The sequence below is a fragment of the Betta splendens genome, chromosome 4 (genome assembly GCF_900634795.4).
Source record: "Betta splendens chromosome 4, fBetSpl5.4, whole genome shotgun sequence".
In the NCBI taxonomy this organism is placed as follows: domain Eukaryota; kingdom Metazoa; phylum Chordata; class Actinopteri; order Anabantiformes; family Osphronemidae; genus Betta; species Betta splendens.
This window is the reverse complement of record NC_040884.2, coordinates 7,071,507-7,085,872: the sequence shown is the minus strand read 5'-3', so window position 1 is coordinate 7,085,872 and position 14,366 is coordinate 7,071,507. Positions and strand designations below refer to the sequence as shown.

The 14,366-nt window shown below is 50.6% G+C and overlaps 1 long non-coding RNA gene across 1 annotated transcript in view; it reads right to left on the bottom strand.

Moving 5' to 3' along the window:
- Positions 1-7,206, bottom strand: part of LOC114854495 (uncharacterized) — an 11,346-nt gene extending 4,140 nt beyond the window's left edge. Inside the window, exons 1-2 of the long non-coding RNA XR_003785786.2 lie at positions 7,047-7,206; positions 3,941-4,045 (exon numbers count right to left, since the gene is read on the bottom strand). This is a non-coding gene — a long non-coding RNA (uncharacterized LOC114854495). The remainder of the gene's footprint in view (positions 1-3,940; positions 4,046-7,046) is intronic.
- Positions 7,207-14,366: the final 7,160 nt, after the last annotated feature.

The following is a 14,366-nucleotide window of genomic DNA, read 5'->3' as shown; positions in this document are numbered from 1 at the left end:
ACCCCATCCCTCCGTCTCACCCTCTTTCTCTGCGGTTTGGCAGAACGCTCTGGCAGTTTTGGGGTAGAGAGGATTTGCCTGTAAGTCACTCAGCTTTTATGTAATAGCTGTTTGCAGTGTTCCAGGGAGGCATCTGTGGAGAAGTGACTGAGTCGAGGCTGCTCTGCCGGACGTGTGTCAGGAAGAAGGTCCCAGGGAGCAGGAGAAAGGAGGATGGAGAGGGCGAGCGAGAGAGAGAGAGAGAGCAAGAGACAGAGAGAGAGAGAGAGAGCAAGAGACAGAGAGAGAGAGAGAGAGAGAGAGAGAGAGAGAGAGAGAGAGAGAGAGAGAGAGAGAGAGAGAGAGAGAGTGAGAGAGAGAGAGAGAGAGAGAGAGAGAGGGAGAGCAAGGACGAGAGATAGATATGGAGATAGAGAGAGAGAGAGAGAGAGAGATAGAGAGATAGATATGATATTCTATCGAGAGAGAGATATCGCTCTCTTCTCTCTCTCCTCTCTATGCTTTCATCACTCTGTAAAAAAGCCAACATTTCAAAGAAGCCGCCTGACTGGGAGATCACCCTGATCCAGTCTGGATCTAGAGCTCCAGTGTCTGAAGATACAGGTGCCACTTATGGCGGTGGGAAGGAAAATGACATTTCACCTGTGTTTAAAAGAACTAGATCGAAGACTATAACATTTGGAAATCATTTTTGTTTGCCAACGATGAACGCTTTAAAGATTATTCTTTACATGAAACAGTCTTTACTGCGCTGAGGAGTGTTTGTTCTCCACATACTCACGTCTTTTCATCAGACAACACAAAACACAGCTTCTAAACAGCCCCTCTGTGCAGCGCTCAAAATAATTCCTTATTATTCCAATTATTCTTTTACGCCTTTAATGATGCAAGTGATGAAATCTTGCAACATTTTTACAAAAGCAAATTGCAAAGAGTTCCTATTTAAAGTGGCGTTTGGAGTGCGATCCCTGCTGAGAGCAGTGGAGTTGGACTTTGGCTTAAACACACACTACAGCTCTACAGTGCAACAGTGAAAGGTTGTGACCTTTCCCCATTCAGTGGTACGAGCGTGCACGTTTAGTGTCGACTTCCGTGACTCGATTGACTCGCTGGCGCAGCGACAGCTTGACTCTGATTCAACCCGTGGTTCTGCCTGAGCCCGTGTGCCTGCGTGAACCCGGTGGGTCTGATAGAACCCGTGGTTCTGCCTGAACCCGTGGTTCTGCCTAAACCCGGTGGGTCTGATAGAACCTGTGGTTCTGCGTGAACCCGTGGTTCTGCCTGAGCCCATGGTTCTGCGTGAACCCGGTGGGTCTGATAGAACCCGTGGGCCTGCGTGAACCTGTGGTTCTGCCTGAACCCGTGGGTCTGCGTGAACCCGTGGGCCTGCGTGAACCTGTGGTTCTGCCTGAACCCGTGGGTCTGATAGAACCCGTGGGCCTGCGTGAACCTGTGGTTCTGCCTGAACCCGTGGGTCTGCCTGAACCCGTGGTTCTGCCTGAGCCCATGGTTCTGCGTGAACCCGGTGGGTCTGATAGAACCTGTGGTTCTGCGTGAACCCGTGGTTCTGCCTGAGCCCATGGTTCTGCGTGAACCCGGTGGGTCTGATAGAACCCGTGGTTCTGCCTGAACCCGTGGTTCTGCCTAAACCCGGTGGGTCTGATAGAACCTGTGGTTCTGCGTGAACCCGTGGTTCTGCCCTGAGCCCATGGTTCTGCGTGAACCCGGTGGGTCTGATAGAACCTGTGGTTCTGCGTGAACCCGTGGTTCTGCCTGAGCCCATGGTTCTGCGTGAACCCGGTGGGTCTGATAGAACCCGTGGGCCTGCGTGAACCTGTGGTTCTGCCTGAACCGTGGTCCTGCGTGAACCCGTGGGCCTGCGTGAACCTGTGGTTCTGCCTGAACCCGTGGGTCTGCCTGAACCCCGTGGTTCTGCCTGAACCCGGTGGTATGATAGAACCCGTGGGCCTGCGTGAACCTGTGGTTCTGGCCTGAACCCGTGGGTCTGATAGAACCCGTGGGCCTGCGTGAACCTGTGGTTCTGCCTGAACCCGTGGGTCTGCCTGAACCCGTGGTTCTGCCTGAGCCCATGGTTCTGCGTGAACCCGGTGGGTCTGATAGAACCTGTGGTTCTGCGTGAACCCGTGGTTCTGCCTGAGGCCCATGGTTCTGCGTGAACCCGGTGGGTCTGATAGAACCCGTGGTTCTGCCTGAACCCGTGGTTCTGCCTAAACCCGGTGGGTCTGATAGAACCTGTGGTTCTGCGTGAACCCGTGGTTCTGCGCCTGAGGCCCATGGTTCTGCGTGAACCCGGTGGGTCTGATAGAACCTGTGGTTCTGCGTGAACCCGTGGTTCTGCCTGAGCCCATGGTTCTGCGTGAACCCGGTGGGTCTGATAGAACCCGTGGGCCTGCGTGAACCTGTGGTTCTGCCTGAACCCGTGGGTCTGCGTGAACCCGTGGGCCTGCGTGAACCTGTGGTTCTGCCTGAACCCGTGGGTCTGCCTGAACCCGTGGTTCTGCCTGAACCCGGTGGGTATGATAGAACCCGTGGGCCTGCGTGAACCTGTGGTTCTGCCTGAACCCGGTGGGTATGATAGAACCCGTGGGCCTGCGTGAACCTGTGGTTCTGCCTGAACCCGTGGGTCTGCCTGAACCCGTGGTTCTGCCTGAGCCCATGGTTCTGCGTGAACCCGGTGGGTCTGATAGAACCCGTGGGCCTGCGTGAACCTGTGGTTCTGCCTGAACCCGTGGGTCTGCCTGAACCCGTGGTTCTGCCTGAGCCCATGGTTCTGCGTGAACCCGGTGGGTCTGATAGAACCTGTGGTTCTGCGTGAACCCGTGGTTCTGCCTGAGCCCATGGTTCTGCGTGAACCCGGTGGGTCTGATAGAACCCGTGGTTCTGCCTGAACCCGTGGTTCTGCCTAAACCCGGTGGGTCTGATAGAACCTGTGGTTCTGCGTGAACCCGTGGTTCTGCCTGAGCCCATGGTTCTGCGTGAACCCGGTGGGTCTGATAGAACCTGTGGTTCTGCGTGAACCCGTGGTTCTGCCTGAGCCCATGGTTCTGCGTGAACCCGGTGGGTCTGATAGAACCCGTGGGCCTGCGTGAACCTGTGGTTCTGCCTGAACCCGTGGGTCTGCGTGAACCCGTGGGCCTGCGTGAACCTGTGGTTCTGCCTGAACCCGTGGGTCTGCCTGAACCCGTGGTTCTGCCTGAACCCGGTGGGTATGATAGAACCCGTGGGCCTGCGTGAACCTGTGGTTCTGCCTGAACCCGGTGGGTATGATAGAACCCGTGGGCCTGCGTGAACCTGTGGTTCTGCCTGAACCCGTGGGTCTGCCTGAACCCGTGGTTCTGCCTGAGCCCATGGTTCTGCGTGAACCCGGTGGGTCTGCCTGAACCCGTGGGCCTGCGTGAACCCGTGGGTCCCGGGACAGTCATGGCTGTTTTTCCTTTCCTTTCTGGCTGTTTTACTACTGTGGACGTTGAGACCGGAGCTGCGGGGCCGTTTTGTTATTAGCGCTGCTCGTCAGGTGGACGCTGGAGGTGCACGTTTCAAATCACTTTGCCGATTCACATTATTTGTTCAAGTCATTACCTACAAAGTGTTTGCTCATGTGGAAATTAAGTGTGGTTTGTGCTTTTGTGCTGGGCCTACAGAGCAGAGCCTGAGGTTAATGAGGCAGCAGCCGTTTATTGACACCGTTTCTGTCTCCTTATTTTATTTTAACAAGCTCCAACGTCCTGTAAATCAGCGCGGCGTTAACGCCGGTGCTGTCACTTCCCACTTAGCGCGGCTCTGATGCTAAAGCTGCCGGTTTGTGACTCAACATCTGAACAGGTTCAGATTAAAGTCTGGGTGAAATGTGTGGAACCGATGCTATCAGCGCTGCAGGGTGATTTGAACAGAATGGAAGCGTGTGTGAGACCTGCGTTACCTGCAGCTCCCACGGCCGTTTGCTCCAGGAAACACGCCCATCCGCCAAACGCCAGGAAGCACAGCATCCGGTCGTCCCCGCAGTCCTGTTAGCTTGGCCTGTGACCTGTCAGCGTAAATAAGATGGATGGCCAGAGGAGAAACGGGAGAAGAATACATATGAAAGCTTATTGTGCACATATGGTCCATTAAGCACTTTCCTGCTTGTTTTTATGGCTGGTTTAATCTTTTTTAATCTGTCAGAAAATCAATTTCTCCACGTCGCTGCCAGGTTGCTGAGCAGAGCACTCCATCACGCATCCATGGACCTTGCCCGTCTGAGCAAGGCATTGCACTGGGTGCTAGTCATCAGAAACGGCTCTACGGAGATAAATGAATGCGCTGATGGATAGATAGGGGAGGAAAGGGGCTGAAAACCTGACTAAAGTTATATGGATGGACGGAGCATCCTGTTTACAGTACAGAGGGATCAGATCTGCAATTTAAAGGGTGAACATATGGCCACAACAAGCCAGAGTCACTATTAGTCGCTATTAGTCACTTCACTTATCAAAAATAATAAAGTTTGTTTTTCAAACCGTCTCCGATGTTAGATTTCTATGTTGTTTTTCCTAATCCATCTGAACGATGATGCAGTAACAATTCATATTATGCAAGAGGTTCCTCACATTGTAAAGAAATAATGGAGCTTCCTTCAGTCTTTTCAGCCTTTAGTCATAACATCTATCTGTAAAAAGCGGCGGCTTTAAGCTCAGTCAGAAAGACAAGAAAAGAAGGGAGGGACGCTGAGCTTCGCGTCTAAAACCCCGCAGTGAACTTGTGATTATCCTGCGTTCAGCAAAAACCAAAGAAGTCCTGTAATTCCTCCAAAGGCCCGGGATGCTGAAAGAGCTAATTTGACAGAACAAGTATAAGGGAGGAAAAAGCATTTTCTGTAATAATCTGTGGATTTAGCCAGCGCGAGGGAGGATACCTGGGATAAAGCAGGGGTTTGGCTGAATCCATTACACCAGCGCTGTGGGATTATTAACACAGCCAGGAGTCACTGGGGCTGATAAATACCCCTATGAAGACATTGCAGGGGCAGTGAAATGTGTCATTTCCACAGCCGACTGCGCGAAAAAGGAAGAAAAGCCATTAAAATTGCATGCAATTTATTTGTCGGCTTGGAGAGAGAGAGAGAGAGAGAGAGAGGGAGGGAAAAAGGAAAAGTCTGTAGCAGTGTTTTTTTCAGAGCAGGGAGGCTATTTTCCCCTTGAGCTCCTCAGAAAAGGAACACGCCTTATTAGCCCCTGCGACGCAGCGAGCGTTATTTGGTGACGCAGCGGAGCCTGCGACGGAGGCGGCGTTTAAAGCCGCGCCGTCGCTCCATCTCCCTGAGCGATTACCGGTGTCGGGCCTCCAGCGGACCGAACCGGCGCGCGCGCATAAAACACCTGTCCCCTAAAAACGCCCGAGAGCCTCTATCCTGCGTCGGCGCCGCACCTCCGCGTGCCGTCAAGTAGAACCCAAGGCACGTGCAGGAGACGGAGCGGAGGCGAGACGCCGGTCGGAAACGACGTGCTCTTTGTGATGCAAATCCGCTAAACGAGAGGATGAGGGCGAGCGAGGTTCGGCGGCGGCGTCCCGGCTGCGGCGACGAACGCAGTGTCGTTAATGAGTTTTGTTCAAACGCAGGGAACAGCGGGCTGCGGCGCGTGTCCTCCGCGCGCGCGCTCCCCTTGAAGACGACGGAACTCGGGAGGAGGCGGCGGAGACGCGGGCCAGCACCGGACCCGAACCCCGTCTTAATTAGAGAACATGAAAAGACAACAACAACAGCAACGTGCGCGCGCGCGCACACACACAGGCGCGCGCACGAACCTGAGGATCTGCCAGCTCGCTCGTCTCCCTGAGCCCTTTCCAAGGACTCGCGCTAAACGTTTAATTTCGCTGCAGACACTGACATTTATTAGTGGATTTCCAGTGGGGATGCTCATAAACAGCCTGCTCCACGGACAGAGGCATCTTGGCCCGAGGGGGGGGGGGGGGGCATGGAGGGGGAGACACCGCATTAGGACTTTCTGACTGAAAAGGTAGAAGAGAGATAAAAGTGGGGGACAAAGGGGGGAGAAACGAGACAAAACGCAATCAGACAGAGTTCCCAGTTACGCGTGGACGTCTTCTCCACGACCGTCAGTTAGAGTGAAATGAGGAAGAACGGCCGCTGGAGCTTCTGCCGGCGGCCGTGAGTCCGTCTAGAACCGTCCGTTCATTCTATGGGAGCAGGTCCATGTTCGCGGGTCATCGTAAAGGTCGTCTGCTGCAGCAGCGGATCCCTAAAATATCCCTCAGGTTGTAGCTGCTGCGCGGCTGCTGATCGACTCCTACTCTGGTGAACCCTGGTTAGACGCGGGGGGAGGGGCTGAAAGCAGCTGTCATTACCTGTCAGACGGAGGAGATTGTTCCTCTGAAACAGTCAAGGCTGCTCCAAATGACTAATGCCTGTTTTCAGCCTCATATCCCTCCACTCATCTCTCTCTCTCTCTCTCTCCCTCCCTCCCTCCCTCTCTCGCCCGTCTCCTTCCTCCAGGCGTACGTTCTCCCCCCTCCATTCACATGTCAGTTGCTCCCTCCACAATCCTTCCCCTGCAGATTTATTCAGGAATACGAAATGAACACCTCTCGTGCCTTGGACTTGTATCAAATGCCTTCATTCAGAATAAGGCCCGTGAAAATGAGTCCCGCAGAGGAGCCGTCGGCGCTAACGTGCGGGTGCACGCTGACTCGGCCCGCACGTAGGGGGGCGTGGCCTGACACGTCAAACAGCGGGGGGGGGCAGAGCCTAAAGAGGCTGATATTGACCCCAGAGATGACAAAAACAGGCCGAGGCTCCTCCACCCCGACGCTCATTTTTGCTCAGTTTGCTGCAAACTTTGAGCAACTTTTCAGTTTCAGCACCGAGGCATTAAAATTACAAGCGAAGAATTCGCATCACCCCGTGTCCGTGGGTTATCTGCGAGCAGCGGCCTGCTTCACAGCCGAATGACGACTAGCCTCCTCCGCGGAGGCTTCCCCTCCGCCGTGTACCGCCCCGCTGCCGCCGTCGTGCGTGACGTGTGACTGACCTTGTCTCGCCCGGAACAGCGGGCGGCGCCTTTAAGGCGACGCGCGGACGCGCCCGATGAATCGGCGTCGCGTTCCGCAGCCGAACAGATGTCGTTCCCGTCCCGTTAGCGGAGGAACACCTACTGTACGGTGTCCTGCACGGGACATTTGGCACCCCGACGCCCGTCATTACTCATTGTGAGAGGGTTTCCAATAACAAGGGCGCGCAGGGGGCGTTTCTGAGCGCATTATCCACAGAGTTGCGCGCATAATGCACGGTGCAGCCACGGGGCGTGGACGCAGGACGCGGCCCCGCTATAAGCTATATTACCTGAGCTGAGGGTGGGTGGGGGGGGGGTCGGGGGGGGCAGGAGTCCTTGGAGAGGCTCTGGTCGTCAAGTGCTGGGTCGCCGCTACATAAGTTTGACCAAGGCCTGTGGGTTGTAGCTGTCACTCTGATATACAGAGCTTTTGAGGCAGTGAGGTTTTATAGTATTGCTCTGTGTGGCCTCAGAGAAAGATAAAGGAGGATGTTAAAAAAGCCCTATTGCAAAAAATGTCTTTAAATGCGCTTTTAAAAAAATTGATTGAAAACAGTTTGTCAGAAAGTGCCAGTGTGTGTGTGTGTGTGTGTGTGCGCACACACGCACGCTGTGAAGCAAAAGCTGCTTCCCGCGTTTAATATTTAGGGAAATAATGTAAGGAAAATGGAGCAATGGACTGAAAAAGAGAGACGGATCGAGGGAGTGAAGCGGTGGAGCCGTCCTGTGGGAATATGTAAATAGTTTCACTTAGGTGCTTGAGCTGAAAGAGCCGAGCGCCAGCTAAGCATCGCTTTACCTTTCATCTAAAAACACGAAGGAGCGGCTGTGGAGACGAACTTAAACGACGCGATAACTCAGAATCCAAGCCTTAGTCAGCGCCGAGGCTGAGGCTCATAGCTCTGACCTCCAGACACGAGGGTCTGGGGTGACTTTGTATCATGTTTGTCTGTAATTCCAGGAGATTTGTGGAGATTTGTGTCTCTTTTTTTATTTTGCATGACAACAGCTGGACCTGGGCGACGCCTCCACCTGCTGAGCAGATTCCCCAGCTCTTATCTCTCGGTGGCACAGCTCGTCCTGCAATAGATCAGTGTGTCCTTGCGCTGCTTGTGGTCCTCGGACCAGAAGGTCCCCCCTCGTCGCTAATGTGCTGTTTAGTGTAGTTCTGCAGCCTCCGCCTCTCTGCTGAGCCCACGGGCAACTTGGCCGCGCACATTCTGGGACTTACTTTGGACTTCTATCAGCAGTCAGTCTTTTTCCATCATTCCTGGGCTTAATGTGATGTGAACCTGCAACATCTATGTAAAAATGCTCCTTGTTGAATGTCAATATTGCGTTCAGCTGCGCTTTTCTATGCATGTTTGTATACCGTCAGCATAATGGCCTTGAAATGAGACCATTTATTACACACTGGGGTAATAATATTGTGTCCAGGCTAATAGTCATTGGAGTCCTTAGGCTACGATCAGTCCCAGTTCGCCAATCAACACAAACACACGCTCTCCAAAGTCTACTTCACCTATAATTGAAGTAATTATTGGGACCCAGGAAGGTCAACAATGTAGCTTATTAGCTTTCACTCTCCACTCCAAGACTTTCTGTCCAGCGGTCCTTTCATGTTATGCATGCGAAGCTAAATGTAGCATTAGCGGAGCCCCAGAGAGCAGGCTTTGACATTGATAACGTTGTTAAGGGGAGCATATGTTTGAACAGATCGCTCCCACTCTATAAATATAGGCTGGATCCAGTCCCCGTGGCCTTAAGGCTGCTGGCATCGTACAGTACGTCTGCGTGACTTTAAAAAGAGCAAGAAGGTGTCAAAGAAGGGCAAAGCTCCTTTATGGTGGGGAAAGTGAAAAGCTACTCTCTCTCTCTCTCTCTCTCTCTCTCTCTCTCTCTATTGCATCTACACTTTTTTGCCTCGCATTCAATTTCATTTGCAGTGAAACTATTTAAAATTCTGCTGATGCAGAAAGGAAAACTGTGACCTCAATAAAAACTGCAGGAAGAATTTGTTAATTACACTGATATTTGATTAGTTATTGATTATTCAGAGCCACATGAACTTAACCCTTTGGATTTAGGACGTACGCAGCCAATAAACTGAGAAGCTGCTTTCATCATTAAACATTCCAGCACATAAAAACCTCCAAACCTCTGCTTCTTTCGATCCTGTCAACACACGGTGATGTCGGATATGATCTTACAAACCTTTCTTTTCAACATTAACAGCCAAATGTAATGGGCTCCGTAGTTTTTTGTCTGTGGGCTGCAGGTACGAACAGATGGCGAGGACTGAAGTGATTGTTGACAGGTAGCCTATAGCGCGTCGTCTGAGCACACACACACACACACACACACACACACACACACACACACACACACACACACACACACACACACACACACACACACACACACACACACCGCAGCAGCAGCAGCTTTGAGGCCTAATTGGTACCCAGAAGGGTTTGATGGAGAGAGAGAGAGACTGTGACTGGTATAAAAGGAGGAAATGAACTTCAAAAACTCCAGAGCAGCTGGTCAGCATTTTACCTGCAAAGCTCTGACATTGTGAGTTACATTAAATGAAATGATTGTCAAGTAAACATGTGATTTTGAAAAATTTGTTTGCGCCTTCGACAACAGCAGAAGCCGTCTCATAGATGAACACAGCTGCCATGAAATCACACAGTCTCTGCGTTGTGTGGAACCTTGCAGTAAAAAATGAGAACTTACAAGCCTGTTGTTGATTCACACAATCTTCCAAAACGTCACCTGTCCAGTTGCTGAGAGCTAAACAATCCTTCCCAGTTGTTTCTGCCTTTAGGGCTGAAACAACAGCAGAACCTTCAGGCTTTGGACTTCTTTGTGTGTTTTGTTTATGTATGCGTGTGTGTGTGTGTGTGTGTGTGTGGCAGGAGCTTCACAATCCAAGCGTTGGCCAAATGGGCCATGAAAAAGCCTCATCTGTATAAGAGGCCACTGGGGGCAGTGTTAAGAGTCCTGGAGCTCCTCCAAGGTTATTATCCAAACATAAACACTCGTCTTCCTATAGCTGCGAGAACACTCACTGGCATGATGCATTCCCAAGCTCGCCCCTACACTAATCAGACCCAAGTGACTAAACCCCGCCCCCGAGCTCAGTTCAACCCTTACCTCTATTTTAAACCAAGTCTTTTTACCTTGGAAGTGGTGGTGGGTGCAAAAAAAACCCACTAGACAGCGACAAAAGCGACAAAAACTACACACGGAGTCAGAATGAGTGTGTGTCCTGGAGGGACAGCAGGGTCGTTACCCTACTAATGGGGCCATATGGTCACAAAACAAACACAAACTGTTCCTCGTCTCTGCCTGTAATAAGGTCATGAAGACGCTGCATTGGTTCAGATGGAGGAGGAGCGTGCCAGAGGATGTGCACTGCTCTGTGGGAGCAGGGTCAACAGCCCCCAACCCTCACAGTCTCCTCACAGCAGCTTGAACACGCTGCCTGTGGTGGACTTTAGTTTAGGAGCCTGAGGAACGCGTGCAGAGAAACGAGTGTTGAACACACGGTGGCACAAAACCCGCAATGACCAGCGTTCATGGTTGATGCTCTCAGCACTTTAATGGGCTGTTGATCTCACATCTAATGGAGATCTGGGGATCTGTCCAGCACCTGCACAAGCCTTTAGCGGTTCCGACCCACACGATGGATGCACCTCCACAGATCTTTCATCACAAAGTCAAGTAACAACCTCCTCTGGTGACAGTCGGCTCCTCGCGACAGCGTCTCGTGTTTGGCTTTTGTTCACAGCTTGTGATGCTTTTTTGATGAGCAGCTCCTTTTTGTGTCGCTTTCATGTCTCCTGCGACGCCGTCTCACGAACCGCTGTTTACACGTGTCGCGGCGCCGCCTCGCGTCCCGGCTCTCGGCGGTTGGTCCGGTTGCCTGACAGCCGCTCCGTCGGGGGAGCTCGCGGGTGGAGCTGTCCAAGGTGCTGAAGCGGCGATGGGCTGCTAGAGAGGAGAGCGTCGCCCGCTGACCGAGTCGACACCGCAGCAGGGAGACTGTTAGTTTCTATGAACTCGTGATGAGGGTTTGTAATGTGTGACACCTTGGGTAGAAAGCCCTCAGGCCAGTCGTCCTCCGCTGCATTGCTTTTTATATTTGTTTTACTTAACGTGTCTCTTGTGAGTCTCCAACTTTATGAAAGTACGTTGTTACTGTTAAAGGCTCCAAAGTGGCAGTTCATAAACAGCTGTGTGTTACAGTGCGTGAGGGAGTCCTAACTGTGCCTTGGTGTGAGGAACAAGGGGCACAACTCACACCAATCTGGCCTCAAGTTCACGGGTCGTTTACCGTCCAGCACATTTGTAATTTGACATCAAGTGGGTTTTTTGAAAAAGGTGAGGTTTGTACGATGTAAATGTAACCTCTGGTTTATTCTCAGCAAAGATTTCAAAGAACTAACTGTCTGTTTTTCTTTCTATACCAAATCTGGATTATGTGAAATGTGGCATCAAAAATATGATCCAGGTGAAAATAATATAATAATAAGACAATGTGGTTCTAAACGGTCAAACTCACCTTCTCTGTACAAAGCAGATGTCTGGATACGGGTATGACACACCTGACCACTTGGTGGGGTTGTTAGTCCAGCTATGCTGCAGCAGGTGAAAGGCCACAACGGGCTGATGTGGATGCGTGTCCACTTTATGGCTTTAAAACTGTTGTGCAGTTGTGGTTCCCATGAAAACACATCGGCGGCGTCTGAGCTCTGTCACCGCGGAGCGGTTTCCTTTTACTTCATATTCCCAAACATGAGTTATGTATATTAGGCTTCTGTATCAAAGAAACAACAGCGGCATGCTTTCAGGAATAATTATTTAACCGTGCTTGATACCATCTGTTTCTCATAAACAAGGTGAGAACGTCCAAAAAGGACACATGAATATGTTTAATATCACTGTCATGGAGATTAGTGGTGATTAATGTGTGGTGACAGTAGATAATCACATCAATATTTCTCTATTCATATTCAGATTTTATACTGTTCCCGTCCAGGAAAAACAAAGTGACTAATCATAATAATGTCATAGGCAGACTTTAATAGATGCATTAGGATTGATATACCCCTGGGGTGAATGGGTTATTGCTCATAAAGCAGAGTCATCTGCACTGGCAATTAAATCAGATGGGATTACAGGTTCATTTAAGAGACTTGTAGATAATATGGGCATAAAGAAAATGGTCAAACACATGGTAATTGCGACAAATGTAGGAGTTTGAGGAAGAATATTTTAAAGACATTATCAATGTGGTGCCTCCGTCATGAAAAGTGAGACTAAGCTGCAACTTTGCCATTTTATGCACTTTTACAAGATTCACGGATACAAAAGACGAAGGAGGGTTTAATTGTGAAAGATGCTGTGAAGTAATAAAGGTATGTATAGAATAATTTACTGGTGTTTTGCTTTGATCTATAACTCTAGTTCTTCATGTAGAACACATTGGTTTAAACTGCTTAGGATTCGTCCCTTTCTGTCGGTGTCAGCTGCGCTTCATGTAATAAACAACAGCGGAGTGTAAAAATACCGGTGAAGCCGGAATTAATAGTGCGTTTGTCAGGGACTATTTTCAGGGATGGATTAAAACCAGTTTGGTGCATAGGTGAGTGATCATGGTTAATGGAGGAACATGTCACCCAGTTAAACACGGCTCACTCCTGTTTCATTTATTTTGGACTATTAGATCTTTTTACACAGAGAATTTAATCATTTTTCGAGGATTATTTTTTGGCAATAAAAAGAAAAAAAATGAATTATTTCCATACACCACAAAGTAAGTGTGTGTGTGTTTGTGTGTTTGTGTGCGTGTGTGTGTGCGTGCGTACGTGTGCGTACGTGTGTGTGTGTGTGTGTGTGTGCGTACATGTGTGTGACCTTCATGGGACAGTCCAGCCGTCCGTGTGTGTGTGGTTTAAGCGGTGGGTGAGGACGAGTTACCTGCACGTGTGCTCCAGCTGCTGTTTCACAGCAGATTAAAGCCTCCTGTGGTCAATTTGCTCTCCCTAATGTCAGGCCCCCTCCAAAGACTGGAATCACCCGTAGCCTAGCAACCATGGCCACAGCTTAGGGGAGCGCAGCCATGCATGCAAAAATCCACCTGCTTAGGTGTTTCTAAGCGGGTCTATATATGTTGCATGAGCATATGTCTGTATGATTTATAGCTGCTTGCTTTGGTATGTCGTTATGAGTAAATGGCTGAAAAATCCCTGTTGCATCAGCTTGTTTTAACCACCAGTACAACCTAAACCCGCCTCTCATTCCCATTATAACCAGTGTCCACCATCCTGAGACTGGGCTCCAGCGAATGCTCCTCCACGGTTTGGACCGCTCCCTTTTGGGACAGATCATGTTTCCTAAGCAGACTTGTAGATTGGACTGGTGGATATCTTCAGGCAAAGTGGTGCTGCAGACCATGTTTACTCATCTCAACGAAGCAGGAATAAAAATGAGTTGGAGGAGATGCGATTCAGCAGCACGGATAAAAAAGCAAAAAAACACCTGGCTACCCATTTTAAATATAAAGCAGATGGGACGCCTGGTTTCTAGTAGTCACAACAGAATGTTCTGTGAACCCTTTGATTATAAAAACACAGGAGGAGCAGACAAGGACATTAAACATGCACAAGGGTTGCGGTCACGCGAGTGGTGTCGTTACCAATAGTGTTACGAGACCGAACAGGAACTTAAGCAAAAACAATAAGAGTTTGTGAATGACTGTTACACTATGATACTAATATTAACATTTTCTGTCATCTGAATGTTAATCAGATTAATTACTTTAGCGTTAACATTAATGCAAAGCAAAACTTGAAATCCAACAATGGGCCCAGGTGCCTGGAAGCAGCTGAAGGTCTGCAGGTTTACGTCTGTGCTCACACACGAGAAGAAAAGCAGGATGACAGAAAGGAAGGGAGCTGCGGGCGCAGAGACATGAGCCAGCAGCAGTACTAGATTACATTAGCAAGGCATGAGGCAGCTAGAAGGTCAGTGAATCAGATAGCGAGCGGTTCAATAGAACAGCACAACTCAGGGCAGGAGCTGAGCTGGTCGGTCCGCGGCCCGGCCGACTGCTGAGGAAGCCCTGTGTCTGCAAACGGCTGCAGGACCGCGGCCACGGAGGGAGGGAGGGAGGGAGGGGCCGGAACCGCTGACCCGGTCCGAGGCCGAGGAGCACGTGAGCAGACGCCGCCCCAGCGCCGAGGCGGCGCTGTCGAGTCCGGGCTTCTCCACCTGCGGGCGGATCCG